This window comes from Grampus griseus (assembly GCF_964374135.1).
Source record: "Grampus griseus genome assembly, chromosome: X".
In the NCBI taxonomy this organism is placed as follows: Eukaryota; Metazoa; Chordata; class Mammalia; order Artiodactyla; family Delphinidae; genus Grampus; species Grampus griseus.
This window is the reverse complement of record NC_138999.1, coordinates 10,026,187-10,051,888: the sequence shown is the minus strand read 5'-3', so window position 1 is coordinate 10,051,888 and position 25,702 is coordinate 10,026,187. Positions and strand designations below refer to the sequence as shown.

Below are 25,702 nucleotides of genomic sequence, written 5' to 3'. Positions count from 1 at the left end.
ACATTTATTTCTTATATCCAAGAATGTGCCATTGTTCCAGAATTTCTATATAGGTGCATTCGATTTCTATCGCTGCTGTAACAGATGACCACAAACTTAGTGGCTTAAAATAACACAAATTTTTCATCACACAGTTCTATAGATCAGAAGTCTGGCAGGGATCTCACTGGGCTAAGATCAAGGTGTTGGCCACGTTATGCTACATTCTGGAGGCTCTCCGTGAGAACCCACTTCCTTGCCTCTTCCACCTTCTAAAGCTGCCTGAGTTCCTTCGCTCACGACCCCCTTCCTCCGTCTTCACAGCTGACCCTGCCAGGCCAAGTCCTTTTCATGCTGCCACCTCTCTGGTTCTCTCTTCCATAGTCACATCTTCCTTCTTCACTTTTGAGGACCCTTGTGATTACATCAGGCACCCCCAAGCACTCCAGGATCATCAGGTCATTTCTAAGTTCATCTGATAAGCAATCTTAATTCCACCTGCAGCCTAAATTCCCCTTTGCCTTGTCACGTAACATGTTCACAGGTTCCAGGGTTTAGAACATGGACATCTTTGCAGAGCCATCACTTTCTCTACCACAACAGGCAATATATATTGTTTTATATGTTTTTTTCTTAGTAGCATAACGTTAGTTCTCTTTTCACTGAGCCAAGACCCCCATATTTCTAGCAATTCAAAAGCAGGAAAAGTGTTCTTTTAAGATACATGAAGTAGTGAAAACAATAGCCGCTCGATTACTCATTGTATCAGGTAATATAGTTACTGCACATTCATCTGCTTTCTGAATTCTTAGTAGAGCCCCGTAAAATAGACAGTGCACATGAGAATGTTCTCATGTGTGGTTGAAAAAAGTCTGAGCTTCAGAAAGATTCAGGTTCACTCAGCTAGTGAAGTCACACTGGCTTCCAATCAGCCGTGAAAGGCACACTTTACCCTGCCTCCTCAGCCTCCAGGGCCTCACCCAGGGAGGCCTGCCCTACACCCCGCCCCCCCGCCGGACCTCCACTCCGGAGCCTCGACTTTCTCTCCTCTTTAAGTTAAGCCCACCTGCCTAGTGAGTCCTGGTGCTAAATAGCTGGAATGCTGACAGCCCTCCCAGTCTTGCCTGGCCCTCGGCATCAGCCCTACACGACTCCCAGCTCCACTACTAAAGTCCGGAATTGCTCGTGGCCTGTGCAAGTTGAGAATTTTTGTGGAAGACCCTACTACCAGAGCGTTGATGCTACATCTTGGCCTCTCCACATCAAGAAAGCAAATTCTCATGAGAGAACAGAAGTTAAGCTTTGAATATGGAAAGCAGAACTTGGGAACACTTTGGTTGAACCCGACCTGAAATCCCGTAGGTTTTCAACACTGCAATTTCTTCTGACATCAGTGGACACCCTGCTTTTGGAGACAGAGCACTGCTTTCAACAGTGTCGGGTCTCTCTCCCTGAGACACCCCAGGATCATCTCTGGGGACCAAACTGAGGCCGTGTGTCAGTCAGCCGGCCCCGCTTCCCTGCAGTCATTTGGTTTCAATGGAGGAAATGGGTCCTCGCCCCACTAGTCAAACCTCTGCCTGGATAAGAGTCAGCAGAGAAGAGGGGAGATGATTCCCACCAACAAAACGAATAACCAACACTGAAAGTGAATGATTTTCTATCTGGGTGCTGACATGGTACAGGTTTTGGGGTGTTTTCTTGTGCTTTCAGCCTGGGGAAAAAGGCACTTTTTTTGTGAGTTCTTTGCTATAAAATCAAATAGTTCAACCAGCTACCATGTAGCTAAAGAAAAGAAAGATTGGTGTTTCTTCCTAATGAGCCCTGCTTGAAATCATACACACACACACACACACATTCTCCCAGTATTAGGGTACTTCGTTTCATTGTTTTTGGAGACCAGGACATTGGCAATATAGATGCTTAGAACCAGGCAATGATTAGCTCAGCACCCCGCAGTATTTTCTCTTTCCTATTGAAGTCAAATTGGGCAGAGCCCTGTTTATCACCTTCCCAGACCCCCCTCCCAGCCCACTCGCTAGCTAGGCATGACTTCTGACGTTCCCGGGCGCATAGTACATTTATCCTCACCGATACCTCTGCTCTGCAACACAGAGGCTCTGTTTGCAAAGCACACTGGTTGTGAGCATCCCATGGTGGTATGTGAACATCAGCCTCGACAGCTAGACAGCAACTGCCTGAGGACATTTCATCTCTGCCTCTCAGAATCCAGCCAGGGTCCTGCACAGAACGGGTGCTCAGGGAGGCTGGTGAAAAGATCAGCTACATTTGTGCAAGTGGAGGTTTGCTAGAAAAAAGCTACCAAATGCAATATTATACCCTGGATTGACTCCTGGGATAGAAAAAGCACATTAATGGGAAAGCTGATGAAACCCAAATAAAGTCTGGTGTTTAGTTAATAGCATTGCCCCAATATCAGTTTGTTTTGACAAACAGTTGGAAATGTCAAATGTTAACATTAGGGGAAGCTGGGTGAGGGGTATATGGGAACTCTCTGTACTATCTTCGCAACTTTTCTGCAAATTTAATCCCAGAGCAAAAAGTTTACTCAAACAAAAACAAGTATGCTCACTGGCTTTAAGGGTATGGCGACATTGTAAGATCAGTGGTACAATAAGAAAAATGGACTGAACTTTTCCCGCCCCCCCCCCCCGCGTCACCCCCCTCCTGGGGCCTGGCTCACTGGGTAGAGGTATAGAATGGCCCTATCAGTGGGTGTCCGCTCAATATGCCACATCTGGAAATGTGGACAATTCAAAGTACAAAAGATTTAGCCATTCAAAGTGATGGTGAGAAGGGCCATTGGAACTAAAAGGGTTTTTTTTCCTTGGACTTCCCAGAATCTCCCTCTGGAAACAGTTGGCATTTGCCAAGCCGAGATCACAGTCTCACGCAGAAAAGCCAGGCCTGCGATAGCTGGGTTGCCTCACAGCCTCATCCTTGAGACACTGCAATGGACTGAGATTTGGTGACAGAGAAAAGGGCGTTTGCCTTCACTATTCCCTTCCCCAAGGCTGGGAGGCTGTCACAGACTGGACCTGATATTGACCAGGAAACTAGCCTTTGTTTCCCTGGGTGGCTTATCCAGCTGGTAGAAAACATTCTAGTAACTGATAAGAGAAGTGCACCTCTACTTGCCACCCCTTTAGCTCAACTTCAAACAAAAGAGACCAGTGAAAATTCCCAGAATGAAGTCCAACCTTCCGGGCCATTTCCTGGGGACTCAGAGCATTCCACTTGTCCTTCCTGAGAGTGTCAGGGAGAGTCCAACTGTCCTCTGGGGAACGATCATCATCCCAGTGAAACCAGTCTTAACTATAGAAGGAGTAAGACAGCCTCCAAGATTTTGGCAAACGCCGAGAAATCCAAAGTCAGCTATCTGTCACCCACTCGTCACCCCATCCTCACATCCTCCGCCAGATCTTACTGAGCACAGACTAAATGGCCCAAAGTCTCAGACTGAGATGACGCCCCACGGAGCTGTGAAACCCTAGGCGCGCCAGAACTGCTTTTGCCTCCCCAAGAATAATGCGAACTGTTTAGCCTTTGCCCACTTAGAGATGTGAATTCAATTTTTTCTTATCATGACTGTTACACCATTTTCCTCTGAGAAGCAACTGAGCTCGCAATTGGGGGCTTAGTTCTCCCTAGCTCAGCCAGGTCACGGTGGGGGGACGGGGGCTGGCCTTTCCCTCCTGAGCTGCCCTCTGGGGCCCCAGAACACGCGTTCATACGCGCAGGGCCAGCCCAGGTGGTGGACAAAAGACTTGCCATGGTGGGTAGCAAGTAGGTGCAAATGTAAAGAGCCACAGAAGGCGGGTTTTGCAAGAATCCTGCTCTCGCACTATTGACGACAGCCAGGACACAGAAGCAACCTAAGCGTCCACCGACAGATGAATAGATAAAGAAGATGTGGCACATATATACAATGGAATATTACTCAGCCATAAAAAGGAACGAAATTGACTTATCTGTAGTGAGGTGGATGGACCTAGAGTCTGTCATACAGAGTGAAGTAAGTCAGAAAGAGAAAGACAAATACCGTATGCTAACACATATATATGGAATCTAAAAAAAAAAAAAAAAAGGTTCCAATGAACCTAGAAGCAGGACAGGAATAAAGACGCAGACGTAGAGAATGGACTTGAGGACGCGGGGAGGGGGAAGGGTAAGCTGTGACAAAGTGAGAGAGCGGCATGGACATATATACACTACCAAACATAAAATAGATAGCTAGTGGGAAGCAGCCGCATAGCACAGGGAGATCAGCTCGGTGCTTTGTGACCACCTAGAGGGGTGGGATAGGGAGGGTGGGAGGGAGACACAAGCGGGAGGGGATATGGGGATGTATGCATATGTAGAGCTGATTCACTTTGTTGTACAGCAGAAACTAACACGACATTATAAAGCAATTATACTCCAATAAAGATGTTTAAAAAAATTTTTTTTAATTAAAAAAATAAAGAATCCTGCTCTCTACAGACTGTTTCTGCCACCTTTCCCAAACCAAGTCCCGGTTCACGCTTGCGCCTTCCTTCAGGATGGCTCAATCAAAGGATCTTAACAGTGGATAGCGGCAGCTCCTCACAGAGGAAAAGCTCCAGCACGGGGCAGGCTTTTTCCTATTATTATTTCCCAGCCAAGGATGCAAGCTTTCATTTGCAGACGCAGACCGAGTCACCCTTGCACCCGAGATTAGCACGCAGGAGTCTCAGCTTGCAGTCTGGCGGGGAGACGCTTCCTATATTATTTATGCAACGGTAACCCTTACTCACTTCCCTCCCCGAGTTTCAGACACACGCACTCCTTTTTCTCTTGGCATAAACTGTGTGGCCTTGGTTGGCTCTTCCATCAAGAGACTTTACCATGTGGCCCCGGCAGCGGGCTGAGCTAACCCCGAGTCTGAAACATCTGTTTTTTGCCCAGATAATTACGTGCCTAACACTGTAATTCAGGCTTCGCACTCGTGTTTCATAACGTTTTCTTTTTTTAAGCTGGATTCTTCCAAAGGAGGGGAGTAGGGCAATAGGGAAGGGAAGAAAGGAAATGCCAGCTTTGACTCTGAGGTTTCTCTTGCAGTTGTGCTGAGCAAAGTGGAGCAGAGGCGCCTAGACCCTCGCTACTCAAGTGTGGTCCATGGACCAGTAATATGAGCGTCACCGGACTGCTTGTTGGAAACGCAGAATCTCGGTCCCCAGCTAGACATCTTGAATCGGAACCTGCATTTTCACAAGACTCCCAGCTGACTCTCGTGCGCATTAAAGTAGGAAGTGTCCTGAGTGCTTAAGGACCACAGAGTTGATGAGGTCAACTCTAGACCACTCCGAAGTCACCAACTGGTAAATTAACCCTTTCTACATCTTAGGTACCATTACTGCTGGCACAAGTTGGTACAGGAATAGTGTTGAACAATTTATTTTGTACTCGTAAGAAAATCAATACAAACTGATCGCAAAGGGAAGAAATGATAGACTTCAAAATCGGATGGCAGCAGCTCATTTCCAACTGGGGGCAAGCTGAGGATGGAGGCAAAAGGGAAGAGCATTGGTCTTGGGTCAGGAGAGTTGGTTCTTATTCCCAGGGGGCATAGTCAGCTGGGGGCCCTTGGGCCATCTCTCAGTGCCCCCGTTTCTTCATCTGTGCAGAGGAAGAATGGTGACTAGACTTAATGATTCTTACAATCATAATGTGTCTAATAAAATAGCACGGATCCCCACGCTCCCATTCTCTCTCCATCTCCTTCACATTATTTTACTTTTCTCCAAAGCATTTATCAACATGCCTGGCATATTATATATTCCTTTTTTTTTGGCGGGGGGGGGGGGGGCGGTCAGTGTCTCCTTGCTAGAATGCAAGCTCCCTTGGGGCAGGAACTCTGTATTTTAGTTGCTGTTTAACTCCAAAAGTTGGTAAAGCCCCAAGCATACAGCAAGCTGTAGGAATCAACCTTTCCCATCTCTAACGCACCAAGAAGAATCATGAATATTTGTTATTAAATGGTTCCCCAAACTTTCTAAGCCCAAGAGAAAAACCAACATTACTTTCAGTTCTTATTTCATGATTCTCTAGCTACATCTCTTCATTCATCTCTGCACTCCATCACATTATGTTACTTTCTGCATAAGGTCTGACTTCCCTTGAACTCTTACTCACAAATCTGTATGTCATGTTTTCTTTAGGTACCTTTGCAAAACTGACGATGTTTTAAAACTTCGTTGAACACACCAGTCAGAATGGCCATCATCAAAAAGTCTACAAATAATAAATGCTGGAGAGGGTGTAGAGAAAAGGGAACCCTCCTACACTGTTGGTGGGAATGTAAATTGGTGCAGCCACTATAGAAAACAGTATGGAGGTTCCTTAAAAAACTAAAAATAGGGCTTCCCTGGTGGCGCAGTGGTTGAGAGTCCGCCTGCTGATGCAAGGGACACGGGTTCATGCCCCGGTCTGGGAAGATCCCACATGCCGCGGAGTGGCTAGGCCCGTGAGCCATGGCCACTGAGCCTGCGCATCCGGAACCTGTGCTCTGCAATGCGAGAGGCCACAACAGTGAGAGGCCCACGTACCGAAAAAAAAAAAACTAAAAAATAGAGTTACTGCTATGATCCAGCAATCCCACTCCTGGCCATATATCAGAAGAAAACCATAATTCAAAAGGATACATGCACCCCTATGTTCACTGCAGCACTATTTACAATAGCCAAGACATGGAAGCAACCTAAATGTCCATTGACAGACGAATGGATAAATATGTGGTACATATACACAATGGAATATTACTCAGCCATAAAAAAGAATGAAATAATGCCATTCGCAGCAACATGGTTAGACCTAGAGATGATCATACTGAGTGAAGTAAGTCAAACAAAGACAAATATCATATGATATCGCTTATATGTGGAATCTAAAAAAATGATGCAAAGGAACTTATATGCAAAACAGAAAGAGACCCACAGATGTAGAAAACAAAATTATGGTTACCAAAGGGGAAGGGGGGAGGGGTAAATCAGGAGTTTGGGATTAACATATACACACTACTACATATAAAAGACATAAACAACAAGGACTTCTGTATAGCACAGGGAACTCTACTCAATATTTTGTAATAACCTATAAGACAAAAGAATCTGAAAAAGAATATACATATGTGTATATCTATATATCTATATAGATATGTATTTAAAACTGAATCACTTTGTTGTACACCTGAAACTAACACAACATTGTAAATCACACTTCAACACTGTAAATCACTTCATTGTAAATCACACTTCAAATAAAAAAAAAACTGTTGAATACATCATATCCGCTCTCCTTATTCATCGCTCACAGAAAAAGAGGTCTTCTCCTTGGGGTCCAGTATTTCAACAGGAAAACTAATTTTCCCTTCCCACGAAAAATCCAATGAAAGCTTAGAAAGGCACTCATGGGCAGATCAGTAACATCTTTCAAAAAGCCAGTTACAAACACACCAGGCCTACAAGATGTTGTCTTTTATAGACTCTTCATTTTTCTAGGATGCAAAAATATCAGAGGACTAGCTTGAGATGAATGGTGACTACTATGGAAAGTCAGGAATGGCTAAAAGAGGAAAAATTCCCCTGTAGTAGTGTCATATGTTTTCCTCATTAGTTCTTCCTGTTTAAACCCTTAGCATTCCTCTCCATCTTCTCTTCACACTCCCAAGCACATTTCAGACCTCCCTCATTCCCTGATCGGTTTTTGTATTTCATTTATGGGCTGGTGCGACAAAATCCTGTGGAAAATCATGCAATCACTTGCCTAGAACACATTTGTCGGTCTGGACTCAAATGAATTTAAAAGTTGCCAAACATACTATTTGCAGGCCGTGTACTCACACCCCTTAATGACAGGGATCTCTGCCTTGGTCGGAATCTGTAGGAAGCAATGGTGATGCACCATCGTCCACCATTCTTGGTCCCAGCATTGTCACACTGCCCAACCCAAGTGTTACTCATCCCACAGAGCTACCTGGAAGATGCTATTGCGTGTAACATCAGTCCCGACAGTTTTCCCTTTTAGCACTGTTTTTTTAAAATTTGTTTATTTTGTTTTGTGTTTTCAAATCTTGAGGCCCAGAACTCATCCTGATACAGGCAGATGTGGCAGCATTAGAAGTAGGTAGGTTGTAAATGTCCACCAACAGGTGAATGGATAAAGAAGATGTGGTACATATATACAATAGAATATTACTCAGCCATAAAAAAGAATGAAATAATGCCATTTGCAGCAACATGGGTGGACCTAGAGATGATCATACTAAGTAAAGTAAGGCAGACAAAGACAAATATCATATGATATTGCTTATATGTGGAATCTAAAATAAAATGATACAAATGAACTTATATACAAAACAGAAACAGACCCACAGACATAGAGAACAAACTTATAGTTACCAAAGGAGAAAGGTGGGAAGGGGTAAATTAGGAGTTTGGGATTAACAGATACACACTACTATATATAAAATAGGTAACCAACAAGGACCTACTGTATAGCACAGGGAACTACACTCAATATTTTATAATAACCTATCAGGGAAAAGAATCTGAAAGAGAACATATATATGTACATATGTATAATTGAATCACTTTGCTGTACACTTGAAACTAACACGACACTGTAAATCATCTACAATTCAATTTTTAAAAAAAGGTACAAAAAGAAAGGGAATATGACAAAGCAAAAAAAAAAAAATAGAAGTAGGTAGGTTTGCCAAGAGCCTACGTGGATACACAGGCCACCATGTTCTATTTCTCTTTGTTCAACAATGCCTCCGCTTATTCTTATTTTTTCTCTTCTGGCTTTGAGCAATGATGTGTTTTGTTCCAAAAGAGAACCACCAAAGAAAGGAGTTGTGCATTGCTCATCCAACCTCAGGGTGCTCTTTTTGTAGGATTCTTCTGCCCACTCACTGTTTCATATGCGAAAGCATTTAAATTCAAAACTCACTAAGTCAGAACTGAAACTATGTGGGTTTCAGGTCTCCTTTTCCATTTGCCCTTCTTTAAAAACCAGGGAGTCCTACAGGGAGATGTGCGTGTGTGCCAGGAAGGGTGAGCGAGAAGGCTGTGGGGTGCTGTGCTGGAACCCATGATGCTGTGGCTCGCCTATGCATCACAGACCTTTAGAGGTGGAAAGACCCTGATCCAATTCCATTGTTCTACAAATGAGAAACTCAAAGCCAGAGAGAGGGACCCGCCCAAAGTCACATGGCGAATTAGAAGCCAAGAGCAGACCCATACATCTTGGCTGCAGTTGGGTGCCCTAATCTAGATCTATTTGGCCTCCTGTTCCCCAACAAGATCAGAGAACCATGCAATTAAAAAAAAACCTTGAAGCCAATGGCAAGTCCCCACACACTACTTAATATGAAAGAGCATCTCTACCTATTTTTAAAGAAGGCAACATGAACCAGAATCTAGACCTAGTGACGAGTTCTTAGTAGTCCTTATACAGAGAGATCTGTGTGACTCCCAACCCATTCTATGCAACCACAGTTCAGGTGACTTACGTTCAACATCAAGCAACTAGAAAAGTGAAGTACTGAGGAGCCTTGTGAGCTGAGTTAACTGGGACATTTTCTTGGTAGAGGTAAGGTTCTGGGGTCATTGCTAATTAGATGAAGAAGTCCCTAGAAACCATCCCATGAGGAAGGCCTCGGTGACTCTAGTGGGTCGGGATTTTCCAAACAAGTTCATACCAGCCACATGTTAAGAGCCAAATAACAGTCACAAAGGAATCCGAAGGGGAGCTTCTGTGCTGAGAATGGATGGGGCCTTTTCAACAATTTTTAGGATAACTTGTTGACAAGATGACTGTAAAAACTGTGATGAAAAGACATTAGAAACAAACGATTTTCAAGCGAGACTAAAGAACAGGTGGAAAAAGTGGTTAATGGGGCCTTTTTTTTTTTTTTTTCACATGACTATTCCAGCAGCCCACGGGTCAGGCCTGGACCCTTTATCCATCCAGCCAAGGAGCCCTGATGGTCCTTTCAGGAAGGAATAGGTCTCTGCAACCTTTATGCTCATAAAAAAACTGAAAGACTGCAACAGTAAGAAAAGAAAGCCAAACAAGCTTCAAAGGCCAAAGTCTGCAAAGATGGAAACTGTTAATTCACGAACATTTGGACAGATTCTTACTAGATGGAGGTCAGAGGTCTTTTACTTTGTACTAAAACATAAAATTAGTTGCAGCAACCAGAGATGTGTTTGAAGGGTCAGTGCAGTGACTCTTCCCAGGCAGAAGTTGATCAAGAGGATGAACCAAGCAATGCATGAACAGCTGGTCTCTGCCTGTGAGAGGAAAAGACGGCTTAATTCCCATCCCCTGAAATGAGATGCTGAGAAGCAATTAGAAAACAAGGCGGGGAAGCATCCAAATGGCTAAGTGAAAACAAGCAGAGATTCTCTACGAGGGGTCTCAGATTCCTGCAGGCTCACAGTTATAACAGGGACTGAGAGATTCAATATCAAATATGTATTTTCCCACTCAAAAGAATGCAATGCCCTAGCTAGAAGATTCTTTTTAAATAAGTTTCAAAATTGTAAAAATAATCATAGTATCTTACGGCAGGCCACAAAAATTTGAGGATACCAAAAAGGGGTCGCTTTTTAAAAAAAGTACAGAACTGCTGATAGAGCAATATAAATGGAAAACAGAAATTAAATATATCAATATAAATGAAAAATATATATGGACAAGGAGAAATCAAGGGATTGTCATAGAGGAGAATGAGGATGAAGTCCCGGAAAAGGAGAATTTGAATGCTTCAGCTAATTTCTTTGTGGTCCCCCCCCCCGCCCCCGGTCCCAAAGGTAGAGGGTTCTATTGGTTTTATTAGGACAGTTTGGTTAGCAGAATGTGTGAATAAGGCTAAGGTTTGGAGGAAGAATCATCGAAGTCTCTGAAAAGGGCTTTTGTTTCCAACCCAAAGGGAAAAAAATCTGAAACTTTTTTACAGTACTAAACGATTTATTCATATACTGCATATATACGCACAATGACAAGAGAGAAAAATCTTTGCAACTTTGGGGCCTTAATTTTCCGGTTCTGAAATGACCTAAACATTGTCATATTCATTCCAGAGACAAAAAAGTACAGTTTAATGAAATGAATCGTTACATTTTTGAAACGTTTAGCTTAAAGGCCATAGAAATGCAAATGATGAACAGGAAGTCAGGGCTGCCAAACCACTGAGGTAGCTGAAGGCAGATTTTCTCACTACATCTCCAGACACATGGAAAAAAGGAAAAGGAAGGCTCTAGAGATGCATGGTCTAGTAAACTTCTCAATGTAATCTCAGGAGTACAAACAGTACTACGGACCCAGGAACTCGTGATTCAAATCTAACGTTATCCAAAATAGAAGAATTCGAAGGACAGATTAGTTAGATTAGAAAAATAAGCAGAGATTCTCTACTCTCGGTCTCAGATTCCTGCAGACTCACAGTTATAAAAGGGACTTATCCCTGTTACGGGAGGGAGAAGATTCCTGAGTTCAACAAACACCAACCCCACCATCTCTGGTTGTGTGGGACACAAAGGTGAATAAAATGCACCTTCTCCCTCAGAGCTCACACCTGGCTTACATTTTCAAATCTTTAAGGTTTATTAATAAAGGAAAAAAGAAAAAGAAAACCTTCAAAATCAGGGAGAGGAAATCTGAAAGCATTTTCTATTTTCTCGTGCTATGCTAGTTTTTTCCCCCCAGCTTTATTAAGACGTAAAAGCTAGATTTTTAAAAAGTCACTCTATTTTATGTTGTCTTAAAAAAAAAAAAAATCGCACGCTGGTATGAATACAAGAGAGAATTCTAAAAACGTAGGTTTGTGTATTTAACCTCATATTCTATTAAAGAGCTAAAACAAATGGATTTCAATCAGTGATATTGGAGCTGAAGGCTTGAAGTTCATTATCAGCCTGTCTGGAAATGATTTGCTTGCTCTCTGGGGTTCCTGATTTTTATTTGCATGTGTTTCTGCCCAGCGGCTGAAAGGCTGGCAAGAGGAAACACTGTTGCAGGGCCCCAGTCCGTCTCATTCTTGAGAAACAGCTGAGCTGGCTCCTGGGACAGGCTCATGCTTCTAGAATACTGTGGGCTTGTCAAGCCAGTCATCATAGCCACAACAGCACTGCCATTTCAAACACCAGATTCAATGTCATTTTTTTTTGTTTTTATTCCATAGCCAAAGAACAGACAGCAAACACAGACACTTTTTGCCTGCTATTTTCAAGTCTTTCTTAGCAAGTCTTGGAAGAATGTATGAGCAGGCGTTCCTGCTCTGTCTGAAAAAAAAACACACCAAAAAACAGCAGTGCAGAAGAGTGCAAAAGGTTTCACTTCCTTTTTAATCTTTACTGAGCAGAAAAGAACAGCTTGAAAATGGTGTCTCTGGGGAAGAGAGAGTCACTTCCTGGCGGCCTTTGTCAACAGAGACCCTGCCACGTGACCCATCTTCAGACAGTATAGAGAAGCACGGTTTATTATATCTTTCATGGAAACACCCAATTAAGTCATGTGGAGTGTTGACTTAGCATCCTTTCCCGAACATTCCAGGGACTCTGACAGCCAAATGGTGCAGCCTTGGGTAAAATGTACCTCTCTGTAAGGTTTTCAAATGTGCTCTAAGGAGTCCACCCACGGGCCAGCTGCTTAAATGGTTCCAAGAGTCCAGAAATATAAGACTAAAATTGCATCAGTACCACGTGGATTATTCCTCTTAACAATAATGCTGCAGGTGGTACAAGTTACATATCTATATCTATATCTATATTTGGTCATTAAGAAAAATGCCACAAATGTCTAGAAGGAAAAGAAGACACTCATAAAATAGTAGTCATCAAATTTGAGAAGCTAATAACACAAGATACTCACTCTCAGATTTTCTTAGTATAATTTGCAATACCCATTGGCAATATGAACCCCTAGTCACATCCACCGCTTCTCTGCTTTTGATAAATGCCACGGCTTCCTAGTTTTTAAAGAGAGAAATCCTAGGTGTAATGCTGAGCTTCAGATAATAATAATAAAGGTGTTTTATCCTGTTTTGTCACTGATTAAAAAGAAAGTGAGATGAGCTGAATGGGAAAAAATACAGCTGGGGATCACTGAATGAGAAACTCACGCTGGAGGAAACGTGTGGGCGAAACTGAACACTTGGTTCAGAGGTGAAAACTGCATCTGACTGGCTGCTTGCAATTTCGCCTTCCAGATGGCAGTTGGACCGGTTGTTTTTCCCTCCAAGAGACACGGAAGAGATTGACAGAAAGCTGGCTTACTCCTACTAGACGCCTTTGGTTTGGCTGTTGGTAAACTGGAAATCGAGTTAACCACATCTGCTGAATGACCAGTCAATTCAACCTCACTCTTGTTCTCTTGTAGAATTCGGCAACCCGCTGAATGGTTTTGACCAGCTTTGCCAGAAGATGAGTTAGGCGTATGGGAGTCAATACAACTTTGAACGATGCTTGTCACAAGATTTCTAGTCCCTGGGATAGGACTGCAAATCTCTTACGGCCCGAGTCCCTCTGTGTTTCCTTTGTGTGTCTTTCAGTGTCTTACCCATAACAGGCGCTTCCTAAGTGTGTGCTGAATGAATGAAATCTGCTCGTGTCCCACCCATCCCACCCCTCCAAATACATACATATAAATAAGGAAATAAATCAAAAGGATAAACAATGAGTCCATGGAAAGCCCAGACACTTTGTGTCCACATAGACTTCCACACTGTCAAACACCTGGATGCTTGGAAACATCTGGATGGTTGCCTCCATTATTCTATGTTCCTCCAGTGATTTAATGATAAAAATAGATTATAGGGAGGGAGGGAGACGCAACAGGGAAGATATATGGGAACATATGTTTATGTATGATTGATTCACTTTGTTATAAAGCAGAAACTAACACACCATTGTAAAGCAATTATACCCCAATAAAGATGTTCAAAAAAAAAATAGATTATATACAGAGATAGATTCTGAAGTAAGACAAGAAATGATCTACCAATCCTATATAGTCCTTTTGTTCCTACGGTCTAAAATAATTCCTATTTTATGAAAAATTTAGCAAGATCTGGATCTGCTACTTAGGATGGTTTGCTAGTACTTGACAATGAGACTCAGAATGTTGCTGTATGTTGATGTCATTTCCCTCCCTCTCTCCCCCCTCTCTTTTCTATAAAATTTTAGAATAGTTAGCTCTTCGGTTCACTCTGATAGGAGCTCCGAGGATCCCAAAGCACCAGGCATGTCCGAGAATTCCAGGATGGCTGAGTTACTGGACCTACAACACAGCCCCGGCTCCCAGGAATTTTCCTTTCCCAGGCTCCCCAGGCACCACCCACAGCCATACCAGCCACTCTGCAGAGCGTTCCTCAGCCAGCAGGCCCTCTCCCTGTTACCAGACCAGAAGCCATTCTGGAGAATAAGAAGCCAATATAAGGAGAAGACAAAAGCCCGCAGTGTGTGATTTCTGTCTGCCCATTGTTGTAAGCACGAGGTAACGTGGGGTTGTGGATTTTCCACAGATCAGCAAGTCTGTAATCAAGGGAATCTCTTTGTCTTTACTTCCAAGGACACAAGCAAATTGAGAGTGGTGTTTTTCTGGGGGGTCACCTTGTTTGGGGGGGTTTGTTTTTGTTTTCTCTCTCCTTCCCTTCAGAGAGGAAGGGCTTAACACAGGCCTTTAGCTTGTGACTAGGAGGTAGGTGAGAATTATCACTCAGTACAGAAACTACAGGTCCTGGGTTAGATATTTGTATTTCTCCATTTGCTACACAATACTTTATCAAGATCTTTGGCAAACGTTCTTACACTCTGACTTTCTCTATTGGTTTCATATTAACAGACCTTACCTTAGATCGGGGAAGAACGCAGGGGCCACGTCGACAGATCAAATGTTTGTCAGGTTCAAATAGTTCTGTGGGTAACAATAAAGAGAAAAAAATAATTTGGTTAAGCAGTGATTTGACTTTAAAAAGAAAATAATCACATCCATTAATCCACAGACAATTATTAAGCGTGTACTTTTGTCCAGATTTAAATTCAAGCAACATTTATTCGGTGCAGACGCTTTCACAGACGTATCTCACTTTGTGTTCAAGCACCATTTACTGAACTAGCTTGCTCTCAGTAAGCCCTTTCTACTATAAAACCAGGATTAATTTGCATTCCTAATTCCTTCCTCTTGTCTTGCTTTCTTGAAGATCCTGTGATGCACGTTCTGGCAATGTCCAATATCATTTTTCCGTTGGATGAATAGAACGTCTGTATGTATAAAAATGAATGAAAATATCTGACACCTGTTCACCACTTGCTATTTGCCAGTCACAGTTCCAGACCCTTTGTAAGTATTATCTTATTGAATTCTGGCACCAGCCTGAAGTGGTAGATGCTGGAACGCTAAAATGATGCTACAATGATCTCCAGTTTACAGTTGAGAGCACGGAGGCATGGAGAAGTTAAATTACTTGTACATTCACACAGCTAGTTAGTGGAAGAGGTAAGATTCAAAGCTGGCTCCCTCCGACTCTTGGAGTCATGCTTCCCTTGCCTGGTGTGAGAGCCAAAATTCTAACATGGTATCTATGATCTCAGCCCCCTGGTGTTACACCACGATTAGGTTATGTTATATGACAAAGGCAATGGATGTCACTCCCTTGATTGTGTGACATCATATGACAAGGTAGAAGGGAATTTGCAAATGTAACTGAGGTCCCAAATCAGTGAACTCTAAGTAATCAAAAGAGTGATTATCCTGGGTGGGTCTGACTTAATCAGTTGGGCATCCTCTAAAAGAGGGCTTAGGCCTTCTCTGAGTCAGAGACTCTTTCCTGATGACCTTGAAGAAGAAATCCACCATGGGTTTTATAGCTTCAAGGAAAAGAATTCTGCCCCCAAACTACTTGAACTTGGAAGGGGACACAAGCTTCCAGATGAGACCACAGCCCCAGCCGACACCCTGACTGCACCTCTGTGATAGCCTGAGCCAAAGATCTAGCTACACCATTCCCAGACTCCTAATGGATAAAAACTGTGAGGTGATAAATATGTTGCTTTAAGCCATTAAATCTGTGGTAATTTGTTATACAACAGAAGAAAATTAAGCAAAAAACAAGTATGTGAACTATCTGATGACACAAATAAAATTATCAATAAAAAGTCTGGGGCTTCCCTGGCAGTCCAGTGGTTCAGACTCCACACTTGCACTGCAGGGGGCACAGGTTCAACCCCTGGTCGGGGAGCTAAGATCCCCCATGCCACGTGGCAAGGCCCCGCCCACCAAAAAAAGTTTGATACCCTATAAGGGAAAAGAATCTAAAAAGAATATATATATACACATATATGTATAACTGAATCACTTTGCTGTACACCTGAAACACAATATTGTAAATCAACTATATTTCAATAAAAAATTTTTTAAAAAGTTTGATCGCACAAATATGTAAAGAATGTATTATGTATTTATAAATTATATACACGAGATTACCCCCAAATAAAACATTAGATAGCCACATACACACACAAACCAGAAATTACAAAGTATAACCATTGTTCTTAGCCACGTCCGTCCTCCACCACTGACAAGGTTGTAACAAGTACTGAAATTCTAACCTTCGTTATCCCCTCACAAATGGACTAAAACCTGCCCAAAATAAAAGGAAGAGGCAGGCTTTTGAGAACCTGACTATAGCACTTCTAGGGGGCCATTCACGGAAGGACATAGACTCAGCCTTTTTATGGGCCCCCCCCCAAAGTATGTGTGCTTTGAGACCCTAAACATTCAAAGGTCATCGTGATCACTGCCTACACCGACCAAAGTCAGAGCTACGTGACCCTCATCCAGCAATCAATCAGCAAGGGTTTGTGATGGCCTAGGGCTGCATGGCTCTGCTTTCGGGAAGGGAAGCATGCTACTCCAGAAAAAGCGCATTTTGGCAATAGATAAAATACGCCCTGGATCCTTGGGCTCTATCATTCAAACATTCCCACTATGCAAAATTTAGATTTTTGATTTTTGTTTTCTACTTTCACCTCCAGATTTTAATTTCCCCCACTTATGCAAGATGCTTCGCTAGAAATTACATCACATGAGAAGTTTGGTTTACATCCCAGGCTAGTTCATTGCAGTGATTTTGCTATGTCTACCCACTTCATGCTGGGCCTCAGTTCTCTTTCCAAAAATAGCTTTGTCTGGAAGAGGAAGCAGCAAACGTTTTCTGAAATGGGCCACACAGTAAATATTTTCTGTTTTGCAGGCCATATAGTCTCTGTCAGAGCTACCCAACTCTGCCACTTAACATGAAAGCCATAAGCAAGCTGCAAATGAATGAGGGCGCCAATCAAACTTGATTTACGAACACTGAAATGTGAAGTTCATATACTTTTTACACGCCAAGAAATAGTATTCTTCTTTTGATTTGTTTTCCAGTCCTTTACAAATACAAATGCCAGCCTTAGCATTCAGGCTGTAGAAAAACTGGTAGCTGGCCATATCTGGCCCTCAGGCCAGAGTTTGCTGACTCTGGTATGCAGAGAGATATTATCAGAGTTAATGAATTAATCGTTATAGAAGATTTTTCTCTTTTTGAAATGAAAATTTTCTGGATGAAAAAGCAGCAGTATATAGACGTGTATTAAATTAGCAAAGATGTCCTTATAGTGGTCAGGTTTACAAATCATGCCACATCTTCAAAGGGGAGGCTGATTTTACTTTTGCTAAGGGAACTTGTTGTGCATTTCATTCATTCAAGAAACTCAGTCAACCAGGACGTACCTTGTGGTTCTCACAACTGAAGACCCAGGTAGTAGGTTAAAATTACCATGGAGTCCTTTGCACTATTTGACATACACACATCAGCATGTATGAAAAATAAACCATGTGATGGCAGAAGCCTTAAATGTGATTGGTGGCAATCAGCCGAGATAATCAAACCAGAAGTGACTCAACCAAATCCAGATCTCTGCCACCTTCAGATAACCATGGACAAAATTCAACTGTCCAAGTTTTCCTATGTCCTCGTTCATCACATTGAGATATACACTTTTGTTCTCAGATACAGCTGACTGTAGTGCCATGCTGGCATTATGTTACAAAACAAACAGGTATAACTTTAAAGATATAAAAGACTGGACTAAAGAGTTTGCATATTCTTAGAGAAAGCATCTCTTTAGCCAATGGGAAACATGGAGAGTGGCAATCCCATTTTCCAGAGTTCAAACTTTTAGGCACCGAATTACTATATACACATAATTTTGCCTTTTTACAAACCTCGAAAGAAAGAAGGAAGGAAAAACATGAATCATTTTTCTAGAACTAGATAGAAAACTATTCTCATGATTTTGTGTTGTCCTGTTTGCATATCAGAGTTTTGCTGGATTACACCAATTTTATGCCACTGTATCCTCTACAGTGTAATGTGTTGATGGATAATGAAAAACCAGGAGTATCCACTTGGACGGTCTGGCAAAACTCAGTTTAGAGTAAATATAAGCTCTATGGAGATATCTACCATGAGGAGTGTTCTTTTTTTTCTTTATTTAAATTCTTCCCTATGGCCTCCAAGGGCCAACTCTGTTCCGGGATCCAGGTTCCCCTCAGTCCTCCCTCAGGGCTCTCACCCTGACTCCACGCAGGACCTGGGATTCTCTCCCGTGCCCGTCTGAGATCACGCCCCTTATACCCCCTCCCCAGCCTCTCTGAGACCCCACCCCGTACTCCCCCTCCCCAGCGTCTCTGCGACCCGGATGTCAGGAAGTGCTGCACGTGCTCATCCCGCCCTATGGCCGCCCAGGGCCAACTCTGTTCTGGGGTCCAGGCTCCCCTCAGTCCTCCCTCAGGGCCCTCACCTTGACTCCACGCAGGACCTGGGATTCTCTCCCGTACCCACCAGACACCCCGTCCCTTATACCCCCTCCCCAGCCTCTCTGAGACCCCGCCCCATACTCCCCCTCCCCAGCGTCTCTGAGACCCGGATGTCAGGAAGTGCCGCATGTGCTCACCACGCCCCATGGCCTCCCAGGGCCAACTCTGTTCTGGGGTCCAGGCTCCCCTCAGTCCTCCCTCAGGGCCCTCACCTTGAGTCCACGCAGGACCTGGGATTCTCTCCCGGGCCCACCAGACACCCCGTCCCTTATACCCCCTCCCAAGCCTCTCTGAGACCCCGCCCCGTACTCCCCCTCCCCAGCGTCTCTGCGACCCGGATGTCAGGAAGTGCTGCACGTGCTCATCCCGCCCTATGGCCGCCCAGGGCCAACTCTGTTCTGGGGTCCAGGCTCCCCTCAGTCCTCCCTCAGGGCCCTCACCTTGACTCCACGCAGGACCTGGGATTCTCTCCCGTACCCACCAGACACCCCGTCCCTTATACCCCCTCCCCAGCCTCTCTGAGACCCCGCCCCGTACTCCCCCTCCCCAGCGTCTCTGAGACCCGGATGTCAGGAAGTGCCGCACGTGCTCATCCCGCCCTATGGCCGCCCAGGGCCAACTCTGTTCTGGGGTCCAGGCTCCCCTCAGTCCTCCCTCAGGGCCCTCACCTTGACTCCACGCAGGACCTGGGATTCTCTCCTGTGCCCGCCTGAGACCCCGCCCCTTATACCCCCTCCCCAGCCTCTCTGAGACCCCGCCCCTTACTCCCCCTCTCCAGCGTCTCTGAGACCCGGATGTCAGGAAGTGCTGCACGTGCTCACCACACCCTATGGCCGCCCAGGGCCAACTCTGTTCTGGGGTCCAGGCTCCCCTCAGTCCTCCCTCAGGGCCCTCACCTTGACTCCACGCAGGACCTGGGATTCTCTCCTGTGCCCGCCTGAGACCCCGCCCCTTATACCCCCTCCCCAGCCTCTCTGAGACCCCGCCCCTTACTCCCCCTCTCCAGCGTCTCTGAGACCCGGATGTCAGGAAGTGCTGCATGTGCTCACCACGTCCTATGGCCTCCAAGGGCCAACTCTGTTCTGGCGCCTAGTTTTCCCTCAGTCCTCCCTCCGTGCTCTCACCCTGACTCCACACAGGACCTGGGATTCTCTCCTGTGCCCGCCTGAGATCCCGCCCCTTATACCCAGTCCCCAACGTCTCTGTGACCCGGATATCAGGAAATGCTGCACGTGCTCATCCCGCCCTATGGCCGCCCAGGGCCAACTCTGTTCTGGGGTCCAGGCTCCCCTCAGTCCTCCCTCAGGGCCCTCACCTTGAGTCCACGCAAGACCTGGTATTCTCTCCCGGGCCCACCAGACACCCCGTCCCTTATACCCCCTCCCAAGCCTCTCTGAGACCCCGCCCCGTACTCCCCCTCCCCAGCGTCTCTGAGACCCGGATGTCAGGAAGTGCCGCACGTGTTCATCCTGCCCTATGGTCTCCAAGGGCCAACTCTGTTCTGGGATCCAGGTTCCCCTCAATCCTCGCTCAGTGCTCTCACCTTGACTCCAAGCAAGACCTGGATTCTCTCCTGTGCCCGCCTGAGACCCCCGAGGAGTGTTCTTTTTAAAGCTCATTGTTTGTTTTAATCCAATGGAAAAAAAAAAGATAAAAACTGAGGAATAAGATCTATAAAGAAAAAGCACAAATATTAAGAGTGGCAAATGGAAAAGGGCAGTCGGGATGAACTGAAAGCCAAGTTCAACTTTCAGATTGTCCTGGCAAAACTGTCATTAAAGTGAAGGATTAAGGCCCACCTGAGCACAATATCTTAAACTCAGTAAGTCTTAATGAAAAATCTACTAGTATATGTCCTTACAGTGCTTTCAAATACAGTTTTCTGTTTATATGACTACAGATACACACATGTGAAAAATACAGAAAAGTACAAAGAAGAATATACAATTAAAAACCGAATCCACCACCTATTACTAATGCCTTCTGTTTTTAAGGAGAAGGGCTACTATTTTCATTATTGCAACAAAAATTTCAAACTTTTTGAACTATAACAGTCAAATAAAATTAATAACCCAACATCTAACTATAGAACTATGGAAACTCTAATCTAGAAGAGTCATGACATGACCAAGACCACCCAGATTCTCATATGTCCAATCAGGATAAGAAATTAGTATTCTCTAACTTATAGCCTAGTTCTTAAAGGGCAAAATCTTTCAGGCAGTAATCCCTAGCAAGAACCAAAATTTGTCCTCAGCCCTGGAAGAGCTGTGATTTACAAAATACCAGCTTCTTTGTAAGATGAGACCTTGATGCCGAAAAGAATTAGTGTTCCTTAGGTTTTGTAGCTCTCTAATTAAAGAGGAGTTTTAGACTTACCCCCCAGAGGTTTTAATATTGTTACTTTAATTTATAGCTGTTCTTTAATTTTAATAGTCAAATGAAAGTTTTAATTATAGTCAAGCAGGTCTTCATATGGAAAGATGGCACTGCTGACTCACCTTCCAGAGACCACGTGTTTTCAGTTATGTTTTCAGTTATTTCAGGGGTGGAGGTAACCACACTGAATATTTTACCCATCCTGGTTCAAACAGCATACATTTGTCCAAGATCTCTCTAGACAAAGCTAGGACCGAGACCACATCTACAGAAATACACAGAATTAAGCTGCCATGTCAAATCAAGAGCCTTGATTTTAGCTGCTTTATACACCAAGCAGCCTGTCATAAGCTGTTACAAACAGAACACTTCATTATGTTAACAGATGGTCTGTGTACTAACAAGATATGAGGAGTACTGAAATGTTAAAAACAAATCTAGGGCTTCCCTGGTGGCGCAGTGGTTAAGAATCTGCCTGCCAAGGCAGGGGACAAGGGTTCGAGCCCAGGACGATCCCACATGCCACGCAGAAACTAAGCCCGTGCGCCACAACTACTGAGCCTGTGCTTTAGAGCCCACGAACCACAACTACTGAGCCCACGTGCCGCATCTACCGAAGCCCCGCGCTCTAGAGCCCGTGCTCGGCAACAAGAGAAGCCACCGCAATGAGAGAAGGCCGCGCACCGCAATGAAGAGTAGCCCCCACTCACCGCAACTAGAGAAAGCCCGGGCGCAGCAACGAAGACCCAACACAGCCAAAAATAATAAATTAAAATAAATAAATATTTTAAAAATCTAAAAAAAAAAAACTAGGTCGAATACTTGGTAGCCAATTAAAAGATGTTATCTTTTGTTGTTTTTGTTCACTTTCTTTCAATAAACTTTATATTGTTTGTCACAACTAAGAAACTAACAAGGCTACGTTACTGTTAACTAAAGCAAGACTTCATTCCAATTTCACCTGTTTTTCCATTCAATGTCCTCTTTCTGTTTGAGAATTCAATCCAGGATTCCACATTGCATTTAATCATCAAGTCTTCTTAGTCTCCTCTGGGCTGACAGTTTCTGCATCTTTCCATATTTTTTCATGAACTTGACAATTTCCAGTAGTGTCAGCCAGGAATTTTATACAATGTCCCTTCATTTGGGTTTGCGTGATGTTTTTCTCATTAGACTGAGGTTATGTTATGCATTTTGGGAAAGTGCCAAAGTTCCCTTCTCTTCATAACATGTCAGCAGGTACCTGATATCTACATGACATCACTGAGGATGTTAGCCTCCATCACTTGGTTAAGGTGCTGTCTGCCAGGTTTCTCCACTATAATATTGCTGTTTTTCCCTTCCCTGTCCATACTCTATTCTTTGGAAGGAGTCACTAAATCTAGCCCAGTGTGGGTGGGAGCTGGGGAGGGATTAATCTTGCCCTCTTGCAATTCAGTTTTTTTTTTTTTTTTTTTTGCGGTACGTGGGCCTCTCACTGTTGTGGCCCCTCCCGTTGCGGAGCACAGGCTCCGGACGCACAGGCCCAGCGGCCATGGCTCACGGGCCCAGCCGCTCCGCGGCATGTGGGATCCTCCCAGACGGGGGCACGAACCCGCGTCCCCTGCATCGGCAGGCGGACTCTTAACCACTGCGCCACCAGGGAAGCCCAATCTTGCCCTCTTGGATGGAGAGTATCTAGATACATCACTTGGAATTATTCTGTAAGGAAGATGTGTCTCTTCTCCCCTACGATGTTATTATCTCTTCATGCCCAAAGCATGGTGACCAGGCAAATTTTCATTCAGAGAAAACTTCTTTTGAAACTCAACAGTTCATTAGAGAGCCATTATGATGAAAATCAATTATTGCCAGACACTGAATGCTCTGTTTTTAGGAAAATTTCACCTCGCCATCTAGGAGAAATGAGACATTTCACTGTCTAATTAACAGTGAACTTGAGGTGGAATAAGAAACAAAAGAGTAGGGAAAAAAGGAGTGAAGAGGGTGGAAAGGAGAAGAAAAAGGGTCAGGCCAGCTGAAGTGCCCACCCACTGGTATAATGAGTTATTCCCTGCCACGTATGCCCACTCAGCGGGAGGGAATTCCTCCCAGGTCACTAGCTGTTCAGGTCAACTTACCTAGAGACAGGTTTTTGCCTGGTTATTAGTCCACTAATCAACAGCCATTACGCCTTATGCATTTGATGCAAATGTATGCATCTCTGACTTGTAACAAAAACGGTTTTACTTGGGTGTCAGTCTACCCAGTCTACCACTATGGATAAACTCTACCTGAAATGATTAAGTGGTTTAAATAATTATAATCAACTACACGTATTATCATGGATGCACAAGTTTAGCTTTGTTCACCAAGCCCTTTCATTGACTGGGAAAATGTTTTCTGATATATGACAGGTCAACATCTTGGTTCTCTTGTCTAGATTCCTTTTATTTCCTCTTTCTCATTTTGTTGTTTTTGCTGTTCTCCCTTTCTTATGTATTTTTCCAGGGGATTTTACAGATTTCTTAATAGATTTTTCACCAGAGCTTTACTATCCTGGGGAACCTCTCTGCAAATCCTGTTTTCTTTTACCCCTTTGTACCCCCATGGAAGACATGGGTTACTTGCCTTTAGAACTCTGCTGACTTTTGGCACCTGCAGAGTTACACACACACACACCCAGCCTCCACCCCCCTCCCCCGTGTGGGAAGTGGTTCTAGACTTCCCTTTTAAACTAGCAGGTGCCGTGGTCAGAGGAAATCCTGTCATCTGGTGAGGGAAAGACTAGTGACTTGGCTGCATCCCACCTGGTGAACCATCTGGCTGAAAAGGCAACAAATCAGTCTCTGGGAGGATGCCTGGTTTTGTCCCTTTAAAGCATCCCTACGTGGCCCACGTTATAGGATCCAAGGAGCCACAACACCCAACGTTTATGGTCAGTAATGTGATAATTATGAAGACTTTGATTCTATTAGATCAGAATACATCTCCATCCTCCCAACATGGAAAGTGGCAAAGAAGTTGATTGACTATTCACAGTCAGGGCCAAGTAAGTAGCGAGAGAAACAAACAAGGAGACAGAGCAAGGTAGAGGATGCAGAGATAAGCTGCTGCCAGTGGATGATGCTCGCAATTGAAATCAACGTTTTAATTAATGAACAAGTTGTGGATCTAGATGCCAAAGTACAGGAAGTGCAGACCACATGATGAGCTGCACCATTCAGTAAACAAATCCAGACTGTGAGAAACTTTACAAGTCAAATACCCCAGGTACTTCAACAAAAAGAAACTATAAGGAAAGGGAAGCACCAGAGGGGGGATCTGCAGATGAAAAGACACAAGTTTTAAAAAATGACTCAGACTCAATTTGCGTTAAGTTAGAGTATAGCACCTAGGGGTGCACACCCAAATGATAAAACCGTAAGAAAATGAAAGCAAATTATTAGTATAAATGTACAGAAGGGGTTCATTTGGGGGTGCTGAGACTGGAATGGAGCCCAGGTAGGCTCCTGGGGTAGGTGGCCAAGTTCTATTTCTTGACCTGAGTTTCCATTAGAAGAGTTGGATGTTTGCCTCATAATAACGCATTAAACTCTATGTTTGTGGGTTTTTGTAGTTTCCTTTTTTCAATTTTACAATAAAAGGTTAAAATGTCTCTAGTTACCAGTAATTATAACTTGGGAGGTTGCACATTTAAAAATCCCTATCTCTGCCTTCTCTTGAATAATTGGAAGACTTGGCAACACTGGATCCGTGTTTCCTTATGGTTAAGTGGCTTGAGCTAAGAAGGGGCTGCTTCCTCTCTCGACAGAGCTTGACCTCTCCAGTTATTTATGTGACCTGTGCTGGGCACCTGTAAACACATGAATCTGTGACCCCTGCGGTGGGGAAAACTAGCTCTTTCCTACACCTTTCACTGGCAAGATTCCTATACGTTGTACATAAATTCAATAGAAAACGATTCAACTCACATTTCTCAAGCACGTACTCCACAGAGCTCCACGCCAGGATCTCTTCTGTCCCTCTCCAGCCCAGGAGCCTCCAATCTGGGGGAGGGAAATCGAGATTTAGGTAATTACCCTACTCCAGAGAGGGGTAGACTCTAAGTCTTCATAGAAAGTACCAGCAGAATGCAGTGGGGATTGCAGGAAGACAGAATCAAGGTGAGCGAGGATCTAGGGAGACTTCTTGGAGGATGTGAAAGGACTTGGGCCTTGGAAGGTAACTGAGATGAGGCTGAGGCATGGAGGGAAGAAAGAGTCTGATGGAAGGGAAAGTCTGAACCCAAGGACACGGCTGGAGGTTGTAGAGCAATGTTTGGATTAGATTCCCAGTGCTGGTGAGTGATGGATGTGACTGGTGAGTCACAAGATACAGCTGACTTGTCAAGTTACTTGAATGATAATGATGCCATTGACCAAGTGGGGAGGACAAGTTCTGTAGACAGGATGACTTT

At 44.1% G+C, this 25,702-nt stretch overlaps 1 long non-coding RNA gene across 1 annotated transcript; it reads right to left on the bottom strand.

Moving 5' to 3' along the window:
* Positions 1 to 5,584: 5,584 nt before the first annotated feature.
* On the bottom strand, positions 5,585 to 25,254 carry LOC309839351. The gene is made up of 3 exons (XR_014298504.1): positions 25,218 to 25,254; positions 14,876 to 14,940; positions 5,585 to 5,637 (listed from the first exon to the last, which is right to left on the bottom strand). It is a non-coding gene; the product is annotated as an uncharacterized lncRNA (long non-coding RNA).
* Between the last annotated feature and the right edge of the window lie 448 nt (positions 25,255 to 25,702).